Source organism: Pelophylax lessonae (genome assembly GCF_965119305.1).
Source record: "Pelophylax lessonae genome assembly, chromosome: 11".
Lineage (NCBI taxonomy): Eukaryota > Metazoa > Chordata > Amphibia > Anura > Ranidae > Pelophylax > Pelophylax lessonae.
The window spans coordinates 209,917,546-209,941,017 of NC_138778.1; positions in this window are offsets into that span (position 1 = coordinate 209,917,546).

The window sequence follows — 23,472 nt, forward strand, 5'->3', positions numbered from 1 at the left end:
TATAAGGACACTGTGGTGAGCCAGCTAATCTATGGGGGAAACTTTGATGGGGCATTATGATGAGGGCAATTGATCTATGGGGACACTGTGATGAGGGCAACTACTCTATGGGGGCAATGTGATTGGGGCAACTAATCTATGGGGAGACTGTGATGGGGCAATTAATCTATATATGTACTCTGATGGGGCAACAAATTGATGGGGGTACTGTGATAGGGGCAACTGATTTGTGGGGACAACCTAACTTATTGGGAGACTGTAAAGAGGGCAACTAATCTATATATACTATATTGTCAAAGTTTTGGGACACATGACTTTGCACACATATAAACTTTAATGTCATCCCAGTCTTTGGATGACCAAGTTTGGGGTGGAGGAACTTGACTGGTCTGCACAGAGTCCTGACCTCAACCCGATAGAACACCTTTGGGATGAATTGGAGCGGAAACTGTGAACATTAGCGCCTGACATCATAAATGCTCTTGTGGAAGAATGGGTCAAACATTCCCATAGGCACACTCCTAAACCTTGTGGACAGCCTTCCCAGAAGAGTTGAAGCTGTTATAGCTGCAAAGGGCGGAGCCAACTCTACATTGAACCCTACAGACTAAGACTGGGATGCCATTAAATTTCATGTGTGTGTAAAGGCAGGCGTCCCAATACTTTTGACAATATAATGTACTCTGATGGATAATCTATGGCTGCAACTAATCTAAGGGGACATTCTGATGGGGTAACTGATCTATGGGAGCACTGTGATGGGGCAAGTAATTTGTGGAAGCACTCTAATGGGGGAAACTGATCTATGGAAGTATTTTGATGGGGCAACTGATTTATGGGCGTACCCTAATGGGGCAACTGATCTATGGGAGTACTCTTATTGGGGAAATATTATATGAGGGTATTTTGATTGGGGTTCCTGATATAAGGGGGCACTGTGAAGAAGAAGACCTAATGTAAGGGGGCACACTCATGGGGGTAACTGATCTATGGGGATGCTCTGTTTGGGATAACCAATGTATGAAGGTATTCTGATGGGGCTCATAATTTACGGGGTACTTAAGATGGGAACACCTTATGTAAGGGGGCAGTCTAATGGGGCAGCTAGTCTATGGAGAGGTTGTATTACGGAGGTATCCTTATGGGTTATTGATATATAGGGGCGCATTGAAGGGGGCAACTGAAATATGAAGGTATTCTGATTAGGGTTTTGGATTTCTAGGGGTACTTTGATGAGGACATCTGATGTAAGGGGGCACTGTTATGGGAAAACCTGATGTAAGAGAGCACTGTTATGGGGACACCTGATGTAAGGGGGCACTGTAATGGGGACACCTGATGTAAGGGGACCCTGTTATGGGGACACCTGATGTAAGAGAGCACTGTTATGGGGACACCTCATGTAAGAGGGCACTGTTATGGGAAAACCTGATGTAAGAGAGCACTGTTATGGGGACACCCGATGTAAGGGGGCACTGTTATGGGGACACCTGATGTAAGGGGGCACTGTTATGGGGACACCTGATGTAAGAGGGCACTGTTATGGGAAAACCTGATGTAAGAGAGCACTGTTATGGGGACACCTGATGTAAGAGGGCACTGTTATGGGAAAACCTGATGTAAGAGAGCACTGTTATGGGGACACCCGATGTAAGGGGGCACTGTTATGGGAACTCCTGATGTAAGGGGGCACTGTTATGGGAAAACCTGATGTAAGAGAGCACTGTTATGGGGACACCTGATGTAAGGGGACACTGTTATGGGAAAACCTGATGTAAGAGAGCACTGTTATGGGGACACCTGATGTTAGGGGACACTGCTATGGGAAAACCTGATGTAAGGGAGCACTGTTATGGGGACACCTGATGTAAGGGGGCACTGTTATGGGGACACCTGATGTAAGAGGGCACTGTTATGGGAAAACCTGATGTAAGAGAGCACTGTTATGGGGACACCTGATGTAAGGGGGCACTGTTATGGGGACACCTGATGTAAGGGGGCACTGTTATGGGGACACCTGATGTAAGGGAGCACTGTTATGGGGTCACCTGATGTAAGGGGGCACTGTTATGGGAACACCTGATGTAAGGGGGCACTGTTATGGGAACACCTGATGTAAGGGGGCACTGTTATGGGAACACCTGATGTAAGGGGGCACTGTTATGGGGACACCTGATGTAAGAGGGCACTATTATGAGGACACCTGATGTAAGGGGGCACTGTTATGGGTACACCTGATGTAAGAGGGCACTGTTATGGGGACACCTGATGTAAGGGGGCAATGTTATGGGAACACCTGATGTAAGAGGACACTGTTATGGGGACACCTGATGTAAGGGGGCACTGTTATGGGGACACCTGATGTAAGAGGGCACTGTTATGGGGACACCTGATGTAAGAGAGCACTGTTATGGGGACACCTGATGTAAGGGGACACTGTTATGGGGACACCTGATATAAGAGGGCACTGTTATGGGAAAACCTGATGTAAGACAGCACTGTTATGGGGACACCTGATGTAAGGGGACACTGTTATGGGAAAACCTGATGTAAGAGAGCACTGTTATGGGGACACCTGATGTTAGGGGACACTGTTATGGGAAAACCTGATGTAAGGGAGCACTGTTATGGGGACACCTGATGTAAGGAGGCACTGTTATGGGGACACCTGATGTAAGGGGATACTGTTATGGGGACACTTGATGTAAGAGGGCACTGTTATGGGAAAACCTGATGTAAGAGAGCACTGTTATGGGGACACCCGATGTAAGGGGGCACTGTTATGGGGACACCTGATGTAAGGGGGCACTGTTATGGGGACACCTGATGTAAGAGGGCACTGTTATGGGAAAACCTGATGTAAGAGAGCACTGTTATGGGGACACCCGATGTAAGGGGGCACTGTTATGGGAACTCCTGATGTAAGGGGGCACTGTTATGGGAAAACCTGATGTAAGAGAGCACTGTTATGGGGACACCTGATGTTAGGGGACACTGCTATGGGAAAACCTGAGACAAGGGAGCACTGTTATGGGGACACCTGATGTAAGGGGGCACTGTTATGGGGACACCTGATGTAAGAGGGCACTGTTATGGGAAAACCTGATGTAAGAGAGCACTGTTATGGGGACACCTGATGTAAGGGGGCACTGTTATGGGGACACCTGATGTAAGGGGGCACTGTTATGGGGACACCTGATGTAAGGGAGCACTGTTATGGGGTCACCTGATGTAAGGGGGCACTGTTATGGGAACACCTGATGTAAGGGGGCACTGTTATGGGAACACCTGATGTAAGGGGGCACTGTTATGGGAACACCTGATGTAAGGGGGCACTGTTATGGGAACACCTGATGTAAGGGGGCACTGTTATGGGGACACCTGATGTAAGATGGCACTATTATGAGGACACCTGATGTAAGGGGGCACTGTTATGGGGACACCTGATGTAAGAGGGCACTGTTATGGGGACACCTGATGTAAGAGGGCAATGTTATGGGAACACCTGATGTAAGAGGACACTGTTATGGGGACACCTGATGTAAGGGGGCACTGTTATGGGGACACCTGATGTAAGAGGGCACTGTTATGGGGACACCTGATGTAAGGGGGCACTGTTATGTGGACACCTGATGTAAGGGGGCACTGTTATGGGAACACCTGATGTAAGGGGGCACTGTTATGGGGTCACCTGATGTAAGAGGGCACTATTATGAGGACACCTGATGTAAGGGGGCACTGTTATGGGGACACCTGATGTAAGAGGGCACTGTTATGGGGACACCTGATGTAAGGGGGCAATGTTATGGGAACACCTGATGTAAGAGGACACTGTTATGGGGACAGCTGATGTAAGGGGGCACTGTTATGGAGTCACCTGATGTAAGAGGACACTGTTATTAGAACACCTGATGTAAGGGAGCAGTGTTATGGGAACACCTGATGTAAGGGGACACTGTTATGGGAAAACCTGATGTATGGGGGCACTGTTATGGGGACACCTTATGTAAGGGGACACTGTTTTGGGGACACCTGGTGTAAGGGGGCACTGTTATGGGGACACCTTATGTAAGGGGACACTGTTTTGGGGACACCTGGTGTAAGGGGGCACTGTTAAGGGGACACCTGATGTAAGGGGGCACTGTTATGAGGACACTGGATGTAAGGGGACACCTGATGTAAGGGGGCCCTGTTATGGCGACACTGGATGTAAGGGTACACCTGATATAAAGGGGTACCTTGATTGGGGTAACTGATCTAGGACAATATTCTGTTGGGGCATCTGATATGTGGTGGCAACTGATTATATAAAGGTACTCTGATTGGGGTTCCTGATTTATGGGGAGACACCTGATGTGAAGTGGTTCTATTTTCTTTCACTTGAAATATGGATGTGATTGGCCTACTTTTATGTCTTAATGAAGAGTTATTTCTTTGTCTTCCATCTTGTTTCTGGTAAAGATAGTTGTTTGTGGAAGTGCAGAATAAAAGGGCACAGCCAATGAAGGTGCAAGAATAGGAATGATCACAGGAAGGAGAAGAGACACACTGCATCTGATGGCAGACGACGGTGGCAAGGGACACGCTGCATCTGGGGGTAAATGACAGTGGCATACTGCTTCTGGTGGCAGGCAACGGTGGCAAGTGACACGCTGCATCTGATAGCAGGCAACGTTGGCAAGTGACACGCTGCATCTGATAGCAGGCAACGGTGGCAAGTGACACGCTGCATCTGGTGGCAGGCGACAGTGGCACACTGCATCTAGTGGCAAGTGACAAGCTCAGGGTTCCCACTGATTTTGTATTATGGTGAGTTTAAATATTTTATTATATATTACAATGTAATAATAGAAATAATGTGCTTCAGTCATCCTGACACCATATCAAGCATGGTGTCAGGATGATTTAAATGCTTACAACAGCCATTTGCCCGACAAATCACAGCCACCGAATTCCCCGTCAACCTTGAAACTACATTCCCCTCCTCCAGTCCTTGGAAAAGATTTCTTCTACAAAATCAGTCCCCCATGTCAAAAAGGTTGCGGACCGCTGCTCTAAAGTGACATTACTTCCTCCTATGGAGGGGACAGAGGAGGACATTACTGTGCGGGGAGGGGGTGAAGGGGGCAGAGGAGGACACTGATGTGGAGAGGTGAAAGGGGCACAGCAGGACACGGTAGTGGGGGGTCATGATATGAAGCGAGCAGAGAAGGACACTACTTGAGGGGGCAGAGGAGGACATTACTGTAGGGGAGTGTAAAGGAAGGAGGCAGAGGAGGACACTATTGTGTGGGGCAGTGTTGCCAACCACCCGTTAATTTACAGGCTGTCCGTAAATGTCTGTTACTGGCAGCGGCACCCATAAAAAATATCGCTGTCCACAGCCTCTAACCATCTCTTGTACCATATCCGCATCCTCTAGCCATCTCCTGTACCATTTCTGCAGCTTCTGACCATCTCTTGTATCATGTCTTCAGCCTCTGACCATCTCTTGTATCATGTCTTCAGCTTCTGACCATCTCTTGTACCATGTCCACAGCCTCTAACCACCTCTCCTATATCATGTCCTCAGCCTCTAACCACCTCTCCTGTACCATGTCCTCAGCCTCTAACCACCTCTCCTGTATCATGTCCTCAGCCTCCAACCACCTCTCCTGTACCATGTCCGCAGCCTCTAACTATCTCTTGTATCATGTCCGCAATCTCTGACCATCTCTTGTCTTTTATCATGTCTGCAGTCTCTGAGGGGGAGTCTGGAGAGGACTCAAGAGTGGGAGCGGCATCGGGATGGGGGTCACGGGAGAAGTCAGACATGTGTGGACTGTGGAGAAGAGACTATAGGATAAAACCAGAGCCACTGGAGCGAACTGGAGCTGACTGACTGAGCCCTGCAAGGTGCACCTGAGAGGAGGTCAGTGACCGTGCTGCCAGGCCAGTCTGGGGGTGGCGTTCACTGATGTAAGGGGGAGCGAATACAATAATGTAAGGGCACACTGATATAAAGGTTCCCCCTTATATCAGGACCCCCCACCTTAGTGCATTCACTCTGTGGAAGGTGGTCTCTGGTCACCAGAGCCCCTCTCCCCCCCACATCAGAGTTCCCGGCATTCCCCTTTACATCAGTCTGCAGGATTCCCCCTTACAGTGCAAGAGGGAATTCTGTGGACGCTGATGTGAAGGGGAACTCTGATGTAAAGGGCAATGCTGCAGACTCTGATGTAAGTGGGAACTCTGACGGAAAGGGGAACGCAGTGGACTCTGACATAAGGGGGTCTCTGGTCACCAGAGCCCCCCTTATATCAGAGTTCCCCTTTAGATCATAATCTGCAGCATTCCCATTCCCTTGTACTGTAAGGGGGAATTCTGCAGACTCTGATGTAAGGAGGAACTCTGTGCTGGCTGGGTTATTTTAACCTGACCTTCATGTAAATGGAGAAATATGTTTTTTTACTTTTTTTAACTTAAACGTTGCCAATAGCGCTATCTACATGTTTATAGTTTAAATAATGATATTTGCACTGTTTAGCACAAAAAAATTGCCATTTTAGGTACTTTCTTGGTTGAGTTCCCACATTTTTTTTCCCAGGACTTGATCCCTGGGTACAGGCAGTACTTCCCATATGGTCAGCAGGGGGCGCCAACAGAAGCTGCCTGTGGATAGGTGGGGGGTGTCTGGTCAGCTCTCCAGTGCCCCATCATTTCTAATGGCAGCCCAGCCTAGCCCTGTCATCTGTAGTCAGCCATTTTCTCCCTTTCACATCATTGGCTGAACACAGACAGCAGCCAGCTGTGCAGAGACGGCGACCGGACAAATGTGTGATAAGGATATGAGAATATCTGACCCTTTCATAGGGTGGTCCATTCCTCCTCCAAGTGGGGGGTCTGCACACCCGGAGGACTGGAGGTTACACTCATTAGTTCTGATCAGCCTCCATTTCTGGAATGTGGAAATTTGGAAATTGTATTGATACAATGGAAACATCGGACACACTTCTATAGAGATGTAGTGATGAGACCTGAATGGATCCCAACACTCACCATTATTACTCTTCCAGGAGATTTCTATCAAGATTTTATTCTTTACAAATGAAAGATCTCTTTTCTATTTTTATAAAGATTTCTCTGATTTTTAGAACCTGAAAAGTCCTGAAGTATTACATAGTAGTTCTGATCCTTCAAAAAGCTGCTGATCCTGAAAACAGCATAGAAAGCAAACGGCGGGGAATAATGGGGAATGTATTCAGCATGGAATCCAGGGAGAAATCTTCACCAATAGGCCACACCTTCAGGATAAACCTTGATTGGGTGAGAGCCGCATACTTTACCATTGTGTCATTCCTCATCCACTGATCTCATTCCTGTCTTTCCCACCATCATGTGCATTAGAACATCACTAAAGAACATCTAAACCCCAACACAAAAATGTAATACACTACAGCTGACCACTCCTTAGATATGGTGGCTGCATTCGTTTTCTTTTTCCTTTGTTTTCACCTTGTGTTTCTGCCAGTAACTCACTTCCTGTCCTAGGGTGACAACACTCACTGTACTGAATCTATGGAGAAGCTGTGTTGTCACCCTAGGACAGGAAGAAGGACTACAGAATACTTCCCCCTGTCTATACCATAGTGAGGTGATGTTTTGTAGTGCACATAGAGAACTGGGAACAATGCTGACTGAAAACAGTCCACAGGCAATGAGACCAGAAAGTTATCAGCTCTTTATATTTACTGCAGAACCAAAACTTAAATTTTTGCACCTACAGAACGGATATAAGAATACGGAATGTTTATTCATTCATTCATACACTATCTTACCAAAAGTATTGGGATGCCTGCTCTTTGCAGCTATAACAGCTTCAACTCTTCTGGGAAGGCTGTCCACAAGGTTTAGGAGTGTGTCTATGGGAATGTTTGACCATTCTTCCAGAAGCTCATTTGTGAGGTCAGGCACTGATGTTGGAGAGAAGGTCAGGCTCACGGTCTCCACTCTAATTCATCCCAAAGATGTTCTATCGGGATGGATGTGCAGGCCAGTCAAGTTCCTCCACCTCAAACTCGCTCATCCATGTCTTTATGGACCTTGTTTTGTGCACTGGCCCAAATCATTTGGATTATGGTGTGGGGGTGTTTTTCAGGGGTTGGGTTTGGCCCCTTAGTTCCAGTAGTGAAGGGAACTCTTAAGGTGTCAGCATACCCGTGCAACGGCAACAAACAACGTAAATGTTACTGTCCATAGGTGAGGCTTTAAAATCCTTTACAGGTTACCACTTTCTATCTACAGAGGAGGTCTGGTGCTAGAAATACTGCCCATGATCTGACGTTCGCCGTGATACTTCATGTGTGGGACGATCGCTGTTTGCAAGCTAACATGGGGACGGGGGCACTTTGAATTTTTTTTTTTTTTTATTAATAAATCATTTTTTTTTAATTATTCATTATATTTTTTTAAATTATCAATTCTTTTTTTTTTTTTTTAAACTGTTCTTTAACATTTTTTTGTCACTTTATTGCTGTGAGAAGGAATGTAAACATCCTTGTGATAGCGATAGACATGTGACGGGTACTCTTTATGGGGAGATCGGGGGTCAATATGTCCCCAAATCCCTCCTTTGCACTGGTACCGATGACAGTCAGGTAAACCGGAAGTCATTTCATGTCATCGCTTCCGGGTTACTATAGCAGAGACCCAATCAAAGCTGATTGCGGTTTTGTATGAGTCTCCAGCCAGCCGGCGGACGTGTCGGCTGGTAGCTTGTGCCTCCCTGGGGGATGGGAGAGCCCAGGAGCTACAGAAGGGGGCGGGAGCGGGGGAAGCTCAGGGGTGTATCATGAAATCAGTGGGCCCATGTGCAGGATCAAAAGTGGGCTCTAGGCATTGAGAGAAAAAGTGCCTGCGAAAAGTGGGCGTATCTTAAAGGGGGCGTGGTTTAATAAAGATGACTTACATAGTGAAGATTTTGGTAATAATAAATAGTGAATTTACAGTGCAGAACAAGGGGGCAAAGATGCCAATCCTCTCATAAATATACAGTATATACTCTATGTTACCAAAAGTATTGGGACGCCTGCCTTTACACACACATGAACTTTAATGGCATCCCAGTCTTAGCCCGTAGGGTTCAATATTGAGTTGGCTCCGCCCTGTGCAGCTATAACAACTTCATCTCTTCTGGGAAGGCTGTCCACAAGGTTTAGGCGTGTGTCGATGGGAATGTTTGACCATTCTTCCATGAAGGGCATTTGTGAGGTAAGGCACTAATGTTGGACGAGAAGGCCTGGCTCACAGTCTCCACTCTAATTTATTCCAGAGGTCAGGCCAGTCAAGTTCCTTCACCCCAAACGCACTCATCCATGTCTTTATGGACCTTTGCTTTATGCACTGCTCCTAATCATTTGGTGGAGGGGGGATTATGCTGTTTTTTTTTTCTCAGGGGTTGGGCTTGGTCCAGTGAAGGGAACTCTTAAGGTGTCAGCATACCAAGATATAACATAGTAACATAGTAGCTAAGGTTGAATAAAGACAATAGTCCATCTGGTTCAACGCGTGTAGGTGTGTGTGGACGTATTTATTTCCCATACCCCCGGATGTTTTTATCCTTCAGATGTATGTCCAAGAGTCTTTTAAAAGTAGCCATACTCCCCGCAGTAACCACCATTTGTGGTAGAGAATTCCACAGTCTTGTAGCCCTCACTGTAAAGAACCCACTGCGTAGTCTGATGTTAAATCGCTTCTCCTCTAATCACATTGTATGTCCTCGTCTCTTCATACATTCATATTTTAGACACTTTTATGCTCCCAACTTTGTGGGAGGAGTTTGGGGATGGCCCTTCCTGTTCCAACATGACCGCACACCAATGCACAAAGCAAGGTCCATAAAGACATGGATGATTCAGTTTGGGGAGGAAGGAAGCTGACTGGCCTGCACAGAGTCCAGATCTCAACCCGAAAGAACACGTTTGGGATGAATTAGAGGGCAGACTGCGAGCCAGGCCTTCTCTCCAACATCAGTGCCTGACCACACAAGTGTGCTTCTGGAAGAATGGTCAAACATTCCTATAGACACCTTATGGACAGCTTTCCCAGAAATGTAGAAGCTGTTATTGCGGCAAAGGGTGGGCCAACTCAATATTGAACCCTACAGACTAAGACTGGGATGCCATAAAAGTATATGTGCGTGTAAAGGCAGGTGTCCCAATACTTTTGGCAGGATAGTGTGTGTATACAGTATCTGACAAAAGTAAGTACACCCCTCACATTTTTGTAAATATTTTATTCTATCTTTTCATGAGACAACACTGAAGAAATTACACTTTGCTACAATGTAAAGTAGTGAGTGTACAGCTTGTATAACAGTGAAAATTTGCTGTCCCCTCAAAATAACTCAGTACACTGTTAGCATACAAGGTTTGTATTTAATGAGCAACAACCACTGTATGTCATTGCTGTGTGCCTATTACATTGTATGACCACTAGATGGCAGTGTTACATTTGTGAGTTCATGTTTTTTGTCTTTGCCTCAAAAAGGAATAAACGAGTTCCTGCTCCGAACAAAGCAGTGTTCAGTGAAACAACAGACTGTCTGCCTGTACTTTGTTTAGCTCCAAAAGGTTATGTCTAACAGGTTATGGGCCCAGGACATGTTACAGAAGCCCAGGATATAATACAGATTACCCCCGGATATAGCCAGATACAGTGAGCTACAGCAAGTAAGTGCAGAAGACAGCAACAGAAAGACGAACAGCAGAAATGGCTGCTGCCATCCCCTCAGCGAAGTTCTTTATTGCAAATCTGACAAATCAGAACTACCAATCTTGGAAATTCAAGATGAAAATGCTGCTTATAAGAGAAGGCACGTGGAAATGTATAAATGAACAAAGACCTGGACAGCCCACAGAGGAGTGGTTAGACAGAGATCAGAAAGCACAGAGCACAATCTCCCTGTGCATAGATGATGATCAAATCATACATATATGTAACTGTCAGACTGCTAAAGACATGTGGGAAGAGTTACAGAAAGCACATGAAAGAGTTAATCTCAGCAATAAACTGTATTTAATCAGAAAGCTCTATCAGACTAAGCTACAGAAAGACCAGGACATGCAGGACTATATAAGACAGACCTTAGAGATGGTGGAGAGACTGAGAGGGATTGGAGAGGAGATAAAAGATTTCCATGTTGCAGCGCTGTTATTAAGTGGACTTCCTGAAAGTTATGAGACACTTGTCACAGCACTAGATGCACGTCCAGATGATGATCTGACACTGGAATATGTTACACGTAGTGAAAATGGCACTCTCCAAAGTAACCTTTACCGCAAAACCCACCGCGGGAAACACCATATTGCATGGATCAAGTTTCCATCCTACCCCTCTACTTAGATCTATTCCAACTAGTCAGCATTTGAGGCTTAGACGAAATTGCTCAGACCTCAAACTGTTCCAAGTGGCTGCTGATGCACTTCAAAAACGTTTGCTACGTAGAGGCTACTCTAAGAAATCCTTAAAACAAGCGTATCAACGAGCTTTAAAAAGTGATAGACATCAATTATTAGCTCCAAAAACATCAACCATTCCTAGGAAGGAGGATACAATAAGGATTATAACTCCCTATAACCAACAACATCAAAAAGTTAGGCGTATTGTATCTAAACACTGGCACCTACTGGCCTCAGATCCCATATTGGGCCAATATGTGTCAGATTCACCAAACTTTACTTACAAAAGGGCTCCAGCATTGAGAGACAAAGTAGTCCGCAGTGAGTTTCGCGACACCAATATGTCCACCTGTTGTAAATATAGAGGGACATATATGTGTGGCAATTGCAAATATTGTGGCTACATGTTCACACAAAGATCCCCTTATTGCCCAATGGAACCGTCCACCAACCAAAGCACTTTGCAAATTGCCGCACGATGGGCGTGGTTTATCTCCTACTTTGTTCTTGCCAGTGTTTTTACATTGGCAAGACCAAACAGGAATTTTGGCAACGCGCCTATCGTCATCTTTTAAGCATGAGAAAAGCAGACCCTGAGCTACCTCTGGGTAGGCATGTAGCTACAACACATGGCGGCAAAATGCCCAAGGTAAAGTTCTTGATCCTTGACCGAGTCCATCCTGCCCCTAGAGGAGGAGACTGGAATAAGTCCCTCCTCCAGCTTGAACTAAGGTGGATCTATTCGCTCAGGGCCACTGAGCCCCCAGGGCTTAATGGATCCCTGTTGTTCAAGCCCTTCCTTGAGGGCTTTAACTCTGGAGGGATGGAGATTTAATTCTCCCTCCCAATCTGACTGTCATCAGTCTATCCACCCTTAGCATAATGGGGTCTCATGTAATATGATATTATATATTGGTGTCTATGTGTCAATATGGTTCTATTGCCTTATTTTAAATTATATTGTATAAGTGCAATCCTTTTGATTACAAAAATCACATGTTCGATATCCTCATGTACTTTCAATATATGTATATATTTTTTGATGATTGTTTCATATTATTTTATATTGTTCCCCTATAATTCTCCACTATTGACATACATTGTTATGTGCATTTTCCCCTGTTGTTGATGACCCTGTCATTTTTGTTCTCCAGTGTTTTCAATTGTTCACATCTGTGGGCTGTGCCTTTGCTGACAGGCATATGCAATAATTATAGTTACTATCTATACCCTTGATTGATACAATCACATTATATTCTTTTGTATTGCAATTAATCTAATAATCTCATAATACTTTGCTATTGCAAAACTTTTCCCAGCAATTTGTTTTCGTTCCGGGTCGTGCCCCTCCTTCACTGGACGTCCCGGCACGGGGAGACATACACCGCGCTGCGCGCGTGGTAGTTTGGTCCCCTTCTTCCACCATCTGTCCCCCTGTGGTTCAGCCTGGACCAATCAGGAGCCGCAGTGTGTTCACACTTCCGGCTCTGATCTCCGTGTCGATGGAGCGCAGATGCCGCTCCCGCCCACATTGTGTCATGTGTGACGCACGTCGTTTGAGGGCGGGCCCGGCACCAGCGTTCCGGGAAGCCCTTCCCCATGAAGCCAGCTGACACACATTTCTTATCAATCGGCCAGCGCTCTTATAGTGCACCTCTCGCAACACACAGCCAGCGCATTTGTTTGCTGGCTGTGGTGCAGAGAGGACGCTGATTGCCGTATCACCTTTAACATACAGGTACTGCCCCTTTTCTCCTAATAGACTTTTTCATCATGCAGTAAGTTTAAGTGATCTTTTTGGCTCTGTATTTAGCCGCTATATTTTATATTGTCTCTAAATTCCCTTCTAATGTTGGGCTATTTACGGCACTTTTCCCTGTCAAAGTGCTATAAATAAATTTCCCTTTGTCTATTAACTGAATACATTTACCAATGTAGCCCTGATCTGTCTATTTTTCAGATCGGTGCTACTTATGCTCCTGACATATACCTATGTTAAAAGGCTGTCCCTGGCTTCTTCAATTTGAGGACTTCAGATGTCCAGTGATTGTAGGTTATACACCTGACCTAAACAGCTGTGGTCTACTAACCGGTATATTTATCTACCATCTATATTATTGCATTCTGTCGCAAGGACACTCGCACCCACCAGATGCTTTTAACCGTGCAGGCTACCTAAGTACAGTTATTTTTCAACCCTGTGAGTACTCGCCAATGTCATTGTATTCATTATGTGAACCTCTATAGTCACGTTGCAATGTCTTAAAAAACCTTTAAAAATTTACGTTTTTTTATATGTCAATTTATCTATTTACTAGAGTACCGCTTGAACCATCCCCTGAAGAAGAAGCAAATTCCTCTGGCTTCGAAACATGTCGGGTTTTTAGTTCAGACTATTGTGGTTGATCTACCTGTCTTTATTTGCTTGCACTGTTCTTAACCTATTAATATATATGTTTACAAATAAAATTATTTTTCTTAATAACTATTTTTCATATAATTTTATGTGCCTGTAAAGTCCCAATAAGGGGAACCCCACTTTTTGCATTTTGTCTGGAATATGTTAAAGGCAAGCTTGTGGATGAATACAAGCGCAAAACTGAAAGCATGAGTAATGTGAGTGTGTGTTCAGAGACAGCTTTAAAGACAAAAATCAAAAATAAACACAGTAACGTGCAGCTAGAAAAGCGGGAATGCTTTGTGTGCAAGAAACCAGGACACCTAAAAGCAGATTGTAGAATCTGGAAAGCTAGAATGCAAAAACAAAGTGCATTGCAACAAGCTAAGAATGTCATAGAAACAAAGGAGTATGCATTCGGATCCAAAAAATGGTGTCACCTCTGTGCAAGCATGGTATGTGGACTCAGGTGCTACAAGTCACATGACAAATGACCGAAGTTTCTTCACTCAGCTTGATGAAAGCAAAACAGAAGGGATAACTACAGCTAATGGACAATTTATGAAATCAGTGGGAATAGGAGATGGCTTTCTATACTGTCCTATCTCTCCAGATATCACTAAAAAGATCCATATGAGGAATGTTCTGTATGTGCCAGATCTTGAAAGCAACCTTTTGTCAGTAAAGAAACTCACTAACCAAGGCAAGGTAGTCACATTTCAGGGTGACAGTTGTATCATAACAAAAGGGGATTGCTTGCTTGCAAAGGCTAAAATCATAGATGAACTGTATCAGCTGAACTGCAGTGAAATGGTTAAAATAGCCAAAGAGGATAAACATTCAAACTGCATCCACACTTGGCACAGACGATTGGGGCACAGAAATTCTGATACAATAAATAAAATAGTTGAGAATAACTATGCAAGTGGTATTAAGATTAATCCATGTGATCACATAATGATTTGTACCAGCAGTATTAAAGGAAAAATGGCAAGGACACCTTTTCCCAAGCAGACCAACAGCAAATCCCAAAAACCTCTGGACTTAATACATTCAGATCTTTGTGGTCCAATGAAAACTATGACTCCAGGAAAGAAAAAGTACTTCCTGACCTTCATTGATGATTACTCCAGATATACCACAGTATTTCTACTTCACAATAAGGATGAAGTGCCAAAGAAATTAGAAGAGTATCTCGCTCAAGTAAATAATATTTTTGGCGGAATGCCCAGAGTACTACGAACAGATAATGGCTCAGAATATACAAGTGGTAAAACACAAGCCATTCTCAGGAAGCATGGAATTATGTTCCAGACAACAGTTCCATATAACCCAGAGCAAAATGGAGTTGCAGAGAGAATGAACCGCACACTGTGTGAAAATGGGAGGAGCATGCTATTTGATGCTGATATGCCAACTACATACTGGGGAGAAGCTATCACAACTGCATGTTATCTTCAAAATCGTTTGCCGAGAAAAGCAACAACAAAAACTCCATATGAACTGTGGAACAAAAGGAACCAGATTTAAGACACATCAGAATTTTTGGAAGTAAAGCCTATGTACACATTCCAAAAGAAAAACGTACAAAATGGGATGCATGTGCAAAAGAAGGTGTACTTGTGGGGTACAGTGAATCTCAAAAAGGATACAGGATTTTACATCAAGACACAAACAAAGTAACAGCCAGCAGAAGTGTGATTATTGATGAAAGTTCTGTGTGCTCAAAGTTTGAACAAACTATTCAAACTGAGAAAGAATCAACATCAGTCACTCAAGAAAATAAGGAAAGTGATACAGAAATAGAAATTACTGCAGAAGAATTAAAACCTGAAACTGAACCAGAAATACCTTCAGTCAGAAAATCAACCAGAATCAATAAAGGTGTTCCAGCTGAACGTTTATCTTACATAGCTCGCAGAGCTGTTCAAACTGAACCAGGTTCATGGAAAGAGATGCAGAAACTGCCAATGCATGAGAAACAAGTATGGAATAAAGCCGCTGATGAAGAAATGACATCACTCAAAGATCTCCAGACATGGACACTTTCAGAGCTACCTCAAGGTAAACATGCCATAGGATGTAAATGGGTTTTTAAAACCAAATGTAACTCTGAAGGGAAAGTCTGTCGGTACAAGGCAAGGCTGGTTGCTAAAGGTTACTCACAGAAGTTCGGTGAGGACTATGATGCTACTTTTGCTCCAGTTGCTAAACAAAGTACTTTCAGAACACTAATGACAGTGGCTGCCATGCGTACAATGATTGTGAAACACCACGATATTAAGACAGCTTTTCTTAATGGTGATATTGAAGAAGAAATTTACATGTCACAGCCAGAAGGATATTTGAAAAAGGGACAAGAGCATCTTGTCTGCAAGTTGAATTAATCTCTTTATGGCCTTAAACAATCAGCTCGAGCATGGAACCTGAAGATTAATCAAGTTCTACTAAATGAAGGATTTACAAGAAGCAAAGCTGATCCATGCCTATATGCTAAACAAGTAGACACTGAGTGGATGTATCTGCTAATTTATGTAGATGACCTGATCATTGCTCACAAAAACAACAATGAAATTGCAAAGTTAACAGGAGTACTCAACAAGCACTTTGAAACTAAAGATCTAGGTGAAGTGACATATTATCTTGGAATTGACATCCAGCGTGAGAAAGATGGAAGTTTCCTGTTGAATCAGAGTGCAAAAATTGAATCTATTCTTCAGCAATTCAACATGACAGAGGCGAAAGGAGCAAGCACACCTATGGATACAGTCTATCCAAAGTTAGAAGGAGAAGATGATCTTCTCACATCCAATGAACAATACAGACAAGCAGTGGGGGCACTTCTCTACATTGCAACAACTACACGTCCAGACATTGCAGCCAGCATGTCTCTTCTTTGCAGGCGAGTTGATAAACCACGTCAAAGAGACTGGAATGCGATCAAAAGAGTTATGAGATATCTGAAACAGACAAAAGACTTAAATTTGAAACTGTCAGCAAGTGGTAGTTTAAACCTCGTAGGATATGTGGACTCCAATTGGGCAGGTGATCACAGCACACGCAAATCCACAAGTGGTTACTTATTAAAATTGGGAGACAGTCCTATATCATGGTCCAGCAAGAAACAGATGTCAGTGGCATTGTCCTCTACAGAAGCTGAATACATATCTGCAGCTTATGCCAGTCAAGAAGTTGTGTGGTTACAGCAATTACTCAAGGATCTTGGAGAAGCAACATCAGAACCTACCGTCTTATTTGAGGACAATCAGGCTTGCATTAAGCTTGCAACAAGTGAGAAAATGAATGGAAGAACCAAGCACATAGATGTCAGACATCATTACATTCATGACTTAGTTGATCAGAAAGTGATTGTACTTGTGTATTGTGAGTCAGAAAAAATGATTGCTGATGCTTTGACAAAGCCACTAGCTAGAACCAGATTTGTGGATCTTAGATCAGAAATGGGATTGACATAGATAGTAGTTGTTGAGTGGGGGTGTTAGCATACAAGGTTTGTATTTAATGAGCAACAACCACTGTATGTCATTGCTGTGTGCCTATTACATTGTATGACCACTAGATGGCAGTGTTACATTTGTGAGTTCATGTTTTTTGTCTATGCCTCAAAAAGGAATAAACGAGTTCCTGCTCCGAACAAAGCAGTGTTCAGTGAAACAACAGACTGTCTGCCTGTACTTTGTTTAGCTCCAAAAGGTTATGTCTAACATACACAGCCATTAATGTCTAAACCGCTTGCAAGAAAAGTGAGTACACTCCTAAGGGAAAATGTAAAAATTGGGCCCAAAGTGTCAATATTTTGTGTGGCCGCCATTATTTTCCAGCACTGCCTTAACCCTCTTGGGCATGGAGTTCACCAGAGCTTCACAGGTTGCCACTGGAGTCCTCTTCCACTCCTCCATGATGACATCACTTTGCTGGTGGATGTTAGAGACCTTGCGCTCCTCCACCTTCTGTTTGAGGATGCCCCACAGATGCTCAATAGGGTTTAGGTCTGGAGACATGCTTGGCCAGTCCATCACCTTTACCCTCAGCTTCTTTAGCAAAGCAGTGGTCGTCTTGGAGGTGTGTTTGGGGTCGTTATCATGTTGGAATACTGCCCTGCGGCCCAGTCTCCTAAGGGGGGGGTCATGCTCTGCTTCAGTATGTCACAGTACATGTTGGCATTCATGGTTCCCTCAATGAACTGTAGCCCCCCAGTGCCGGCAGCACTTCTGCAGCCCCAGACCATGACACTCCCACCACCATGCTTGACTGTAGGAAAGACACACTTGTCTTTGTACTCCTCACCTGGTTGCCGCCACACACAATTGAACCCATCTGAACCAAATAAGTTTTTCTTGGTCTCTTTAGACCACAGGACATGGTTCCAGTAATCCATGTCCTTAGTCTGCTTGTCTTCAGCAAACTGTTTGTGGGCTTTCTTGTGCATCATCTTTAGAAGAGGCTTCCTTCTGGGACGACAGCCATGCAGACCAATTTCATGCAGTGTGCGGCGTATGGTCTGAGCACTGACAGGCTGATCCCCCACTTCTGGGACGACAGCCATGCAGACCAATTTGAAGCAGTGTGCGGCGTATGGTCTGGGCACTGACAGGCTAACCCCCCACCCCTTCAACCTCTGCAGCAATGCTGGCAGCACTCATACCTCTATTTCCCAAGGACACCCTATGGATATGACGCTGAGCACGTGCACTTAACTCCTTTGGTTGACCATGGTGAGGCCTGTTCTGAGTGGAACCTGTCCTGTTACACCGCTGTATGGTCTTGGCCACCGTGCTGCAGCTCAGTTTCAGGGTCTTGGCAACCTTCTTATAGCCTAGGCCATCTTTATGAAGAGGACAAGAAAAAAACTAGCGCAAATTCTTTTAGACCCAAATCTAGCAGAAATAGCTCTTTAGATAGACCAAATAATCAAAATATGATGCTTTAAAGTGCCAGTGCAAGGTATAATACTTTCTCTATATTTGATGTGGAAAATATACTATGACCTAAATGAAAAAAACTACCAACTAGTTAACCTAGTTTAATAAAGTGCAAAAAATGGAAAAAAAAAAATGAAAACAGTCCTGCACGCTGGAAAATGTATGCTAAAGTGCAAAAAGTATGTGTTAAAGTGCAAAAATATATTATGAACTAAAATTTTAAAAATGGTTAGTTTCCACTGACCTATATTGTGCAAATAATATATAATGATGTAGTGATAGAACAATTATACTATTCTGAAGTGTAATGTGCAAAAATAGCAGAAGTTCAATAAATGTGCCTAATTGTTGTAAACTAACTGACCACTAGATGGCAGTTTAATAACAGAATAAATTAAAGTGACTGAAGTGCATAACAACTATGAAATAACTTGTATGAAAAATTAATAGATAATTAATATAAGTGACCATCCCTTATGCGGGGAATCGCCTTTTTGGGGACTCCCTGGACGAATTGGTTAAGGGGGTCACTGGGGGCAAGAGCACTCTGCTGCCCCAAGCTCCCAAGGGTAAGTTTTTCCGCGGTAAGCGGGGCCCTTCCTTTAAACCAAATCAGGGGTCCTTTCATGCCTTCAAGGCACAGGACAAGGGCAAATCCTTCAAAGGCCATGGTGGCCAGAAGAAGCCTTGGGCGGGCAAGTCCAAAGCCGCCCACGCTGGCGCATCGGCCCAGTCCGCCTCGACCTGAAGGGACGCCCTCACCCGTTCCAGGAGTGGGGGGACGTCTGCACGGTTTTCTCGAACCTTGGCTGCTCCGGATTCGGACAGGTGGGTTCAGGAAATCATTCGATCAGGTTACAAGATCGAATTCCTTTCGCGTCCAGGGGACAGGTTCTTTCCCGCAAATCTTCGTTTGACCCCAGATCGTTTGCAAGATCTTAAATGGGCTGTTCAGGATCTCCTCGCCCAGGAGGTGATCGTACCGGTGCCGCATCGGGACAGATTTCGGGGGTTTTACTCAAATCTGTTCACTGTGCCCAGAAAGGAGGGCAAGGTACGTCCGATTCTGCACTTGAAGGCTCCGTGCGGGTTCAGAAGTTCCGTATGGAATCCCTCCGTTCAGTGGTTGCCTCTCTGAGCCCGGGAGATTTCCTGGCTTCAATCGACCTCAAGGATGCGTATTTGCACATCCCCATATTCGAGGGTCATCAGAGGTACCTCCGATTCGCAATCGAGGAGGAACACTATCAGTTTGTTGGCGTTACCTTTCGGTCTCGCTTCAGCTCCAAGGGTGTTTACCAAAGTGTTGGCTCCTGTTCTGGCCCTGTTACGGGTGCAGGGAATTGCAGTCTTGGGATACTTGGACGATCTCCTGTTAAGATCGAGTGCCAGCCCGAGTCTGTTGCGCGATCTGTCAACCACGGTTCAGACGCTCCAGGAGTTCGGGTGGACCATCAACGTTCAGAAGTCGACTTTGTCCCCTTCTGTTCAACTCCCTTACTTGGGGATGGTCCTGGATTCCGCCCAAGCAAAAGTCTTTATGCCGGAGGACAAGCTCCGGACTCTACAGGACGAGATCCAGTCCCTCAGGGACAACGAATCCTCATCACTCAGGACCTGCATGCGGTCCCTGGGGTTGATGGTGCCGGCCTTCGAGGCCATACCATTTGCACAGTTCCACACACGATCTCTTCAAGCGGAGATCCTGGCCAGATGGGACGGGCATCCTCATTCTTTGGAAAGGAGGATATCTTTGAGTCACCGAGTCAGAGAGGATCTTCTGTGGTGCCTCCAGTCTCCGGCTCTGATGGAGGGGAAATCCTTCCGGCCATTGTTGTGGACGGTGATCACCACGTCGTGCTGGGGTGGCATTTTGGGCACTCTTCCCAGGGCACTTGGTCGGAGGAGGAATCCTCCCTGCCAATAAACATCTTGGAACTGCGAGCGATCAGACTGTGCTTACTCCATTGGTCGGATCATCTTTGGGGCCGCCCTGTGCGGGTGCAGACAGACAACGCCACTGCGGTGGCTTACATCAATCACCAAGGGGGCACCAGGAGTGCCCGGGCGGCCCAGGAAGTGACCAAAATTCTGTCTTGGGCCGAGACGCAGGCCCTGGCGATTTTGGCAGTTCACATTCCAGGTGTGGAGAATTGGCAGGCCGATTATCTGAGCCGCCAGACGCTGGACCAGGGGGAATGGTCCCTACAGCCGGAGGTGTTTCCGATGCTGTGTGCGCGATGGGAATCCCCGAATGTGGATTTGTTCGCATCTCGGCTGAACAACAAGGTGGGAAGGTTTGTGGCAAGAACGCGCGATCCTCTGGCAGACTCCTCAGACGCGTTGGTAGTGCCTTGGAATCAGTATCACCTGATTTATGCCGTCCCCCTGATTCAGTTGTTGTCCAGGTTCCTTCGCAGGTTGGTCTCGGAACCAAAGTTGGTGATTCTGGTGGCCCCGGACTGGCCGCGCCGGTCTTGGTACATGGAGATCATACAACTGGTTTGTCGAGCCTCCCTGGCGGCTCCCGTTACGAGAAGATCTACTGTCTCAGGGGCCAATCTTCCATCCTGCTTTACAGTCGCTGGCTTTAACGGCATGGCTGTTGAAAGCCAGGTCCTGAGAGATCGGGGTCTCTCGTTGGCGGTCATTCCTACCCTGCTCAAAGTAAGGAAGGCCTCGTCCGGTAAAATCTATTACCGTACCTGGAAGGCTTATTTTTCCTGGTGTGAATCCAGGGGCGTCCATCCTCGCTTTCGGTGGAGAGGGTGTTAGCCTTCCTGCAATCTGGTGTGGATCAGCGTCTTGCGCTGACCACGATTAAGGGTCAGTTGTCTGCACTGGCAATCCTTTTCCAGCGCCCCTTCGCGTCAAACTCTTTGATACGCACCTTTATTCAAGGGGTGCGTCATTTGGCTCCTCCTCGGAGAGCGCCTTTGCCTCCTTGGGACTTGAATTTGGTCTTGTCCGTTTTGCAACGTCCTCCCTTTGAGAACATCAGGGAGATTCCTCTGCCTGTGCTGTCACGGAAGGTTGCCTTTCTGGTGGAAATCACATCTGCCCGCAGAGTGTCGGAGTTGGCGGCCCTGTCTTGCCGCTCTCCTTACCTGGTTGTTCATGAGGATAAGGTGGTCTTGCGACCTCACCAATCTTTTCTTCATAAGGTGGTATCCGATTTTCAGCTTAACGAGGATATTGTCTTGCCTTCGCTGTGTGCGAATCCTAAGCATCCTAAGGAGTTTGCTTTGCAATCCTTGGATGTAGTCCGGGCGATCAGGGTGTACCTGTCGTCTACTGAATCCTTCCGTAGGTCGTATTCTCTTTTTGTCCTTCTCGACGGCCCTCGGAAGGGTACGGCTGCGTCTGCGGCAACCATTTCAAGATGGATTAGACAGACAATTGTGCAGGCCTACTCGATTAGGGAACGGGTACCGCCCTTCCCTGTCAAGGCGCACTCTACCAGAGCGGTGAGTGCGTCCTGGGCCTTCCGGTATCAAGCTTCAGTGGCCCAGGTGTGCAAGGCAGCGACTTGGTCGTCCATGCACACCTTTTCCAAATTTTACAAACTTGACGTTTTGGCATCGGCAGATGCCTCCTTTGCCGCAAAATGTCCTGTGCGCGGCCGTGCCTTGAGGGGGACATGGCGTTTACCTGTCCCTGTCTGTTGGGGTTGTTTTCCCCTTTGTTGATTTACTTTCCTGGGTTTGTTGCTCCTATTGAGCTTTCTTGTTACCCAGAGTTTACCTTTCTGGTTCAGATAAGGTTCCTTTCTCTGACCTGGGTGCTGTGTTGCCTTTGTGACGGTTGCGCTTCCCACTCCTCATGTCTACACTGCTTTGGGACATCCCGTTGGTGAAGACTATATGAGGGGCGGCGACTGTCAGAGGACGTAAGAGAAAACTGAATTTTTGTAATATCTTACCGTAAAATTCCTTTCTCTGAGTCCTCTGACAGTCGCCGCCCCCGCCCCTCTCTTGTGGGGTTTTTGGACTATCTACTGCTTGCTACCAAACTGAGTTGGAAATGCTGATAGCAGGGGGGTATTGGACCAGTGGGACAGCACCCTACAGGTGTATCTATGCAAATTGTTTGTGTTTTTAACAAGTCTTATGCCTAGCTTGCTCCTGTGGATAAAATGTCAATACCCATTGGTGAAGACTATATGAGGGGCGGCGACTGTCAGAGGACTCAGAGAAAGGAATTTTACGATAAGATTTTACATAAATTCAGTTTTCTCTCAGCAGGGATCTATCTAAAGATCCCCGCTGAGCAGGCGGATGACAGCTCCGTTTCCACTCTGTGTGCGGAGACGGAGGTGTCAGATCCCCACTGTCCTCTATGGGGGAATCGGATGATAACGGACCGCCTTTCCATTCTCATCTGATCCGCCAGACGGATGGAAAATAGGGTTTTGATCATCCGGATTTGAGGGACAGGATCGGATTGGATGTCAGCAGGCATGTCTCCGCTGACATCCGCTGCCCCATAGGGATGCATGGGGTATCCGATCAGGTTCGCCTGAAAAACTGACAGGCGGATCTGATCGGACCATATGTGTGAAAGGGGCCTTAGGGGTGTACTCACTTTTGTTGCCAGCGGTTTAGACATTATTGGCTGTGTGTTGAGTTATTTTGAGGGGACAGCAAATCTACCCAATTTATACAAGCTGTACACTCACTACTTTACATTGTAC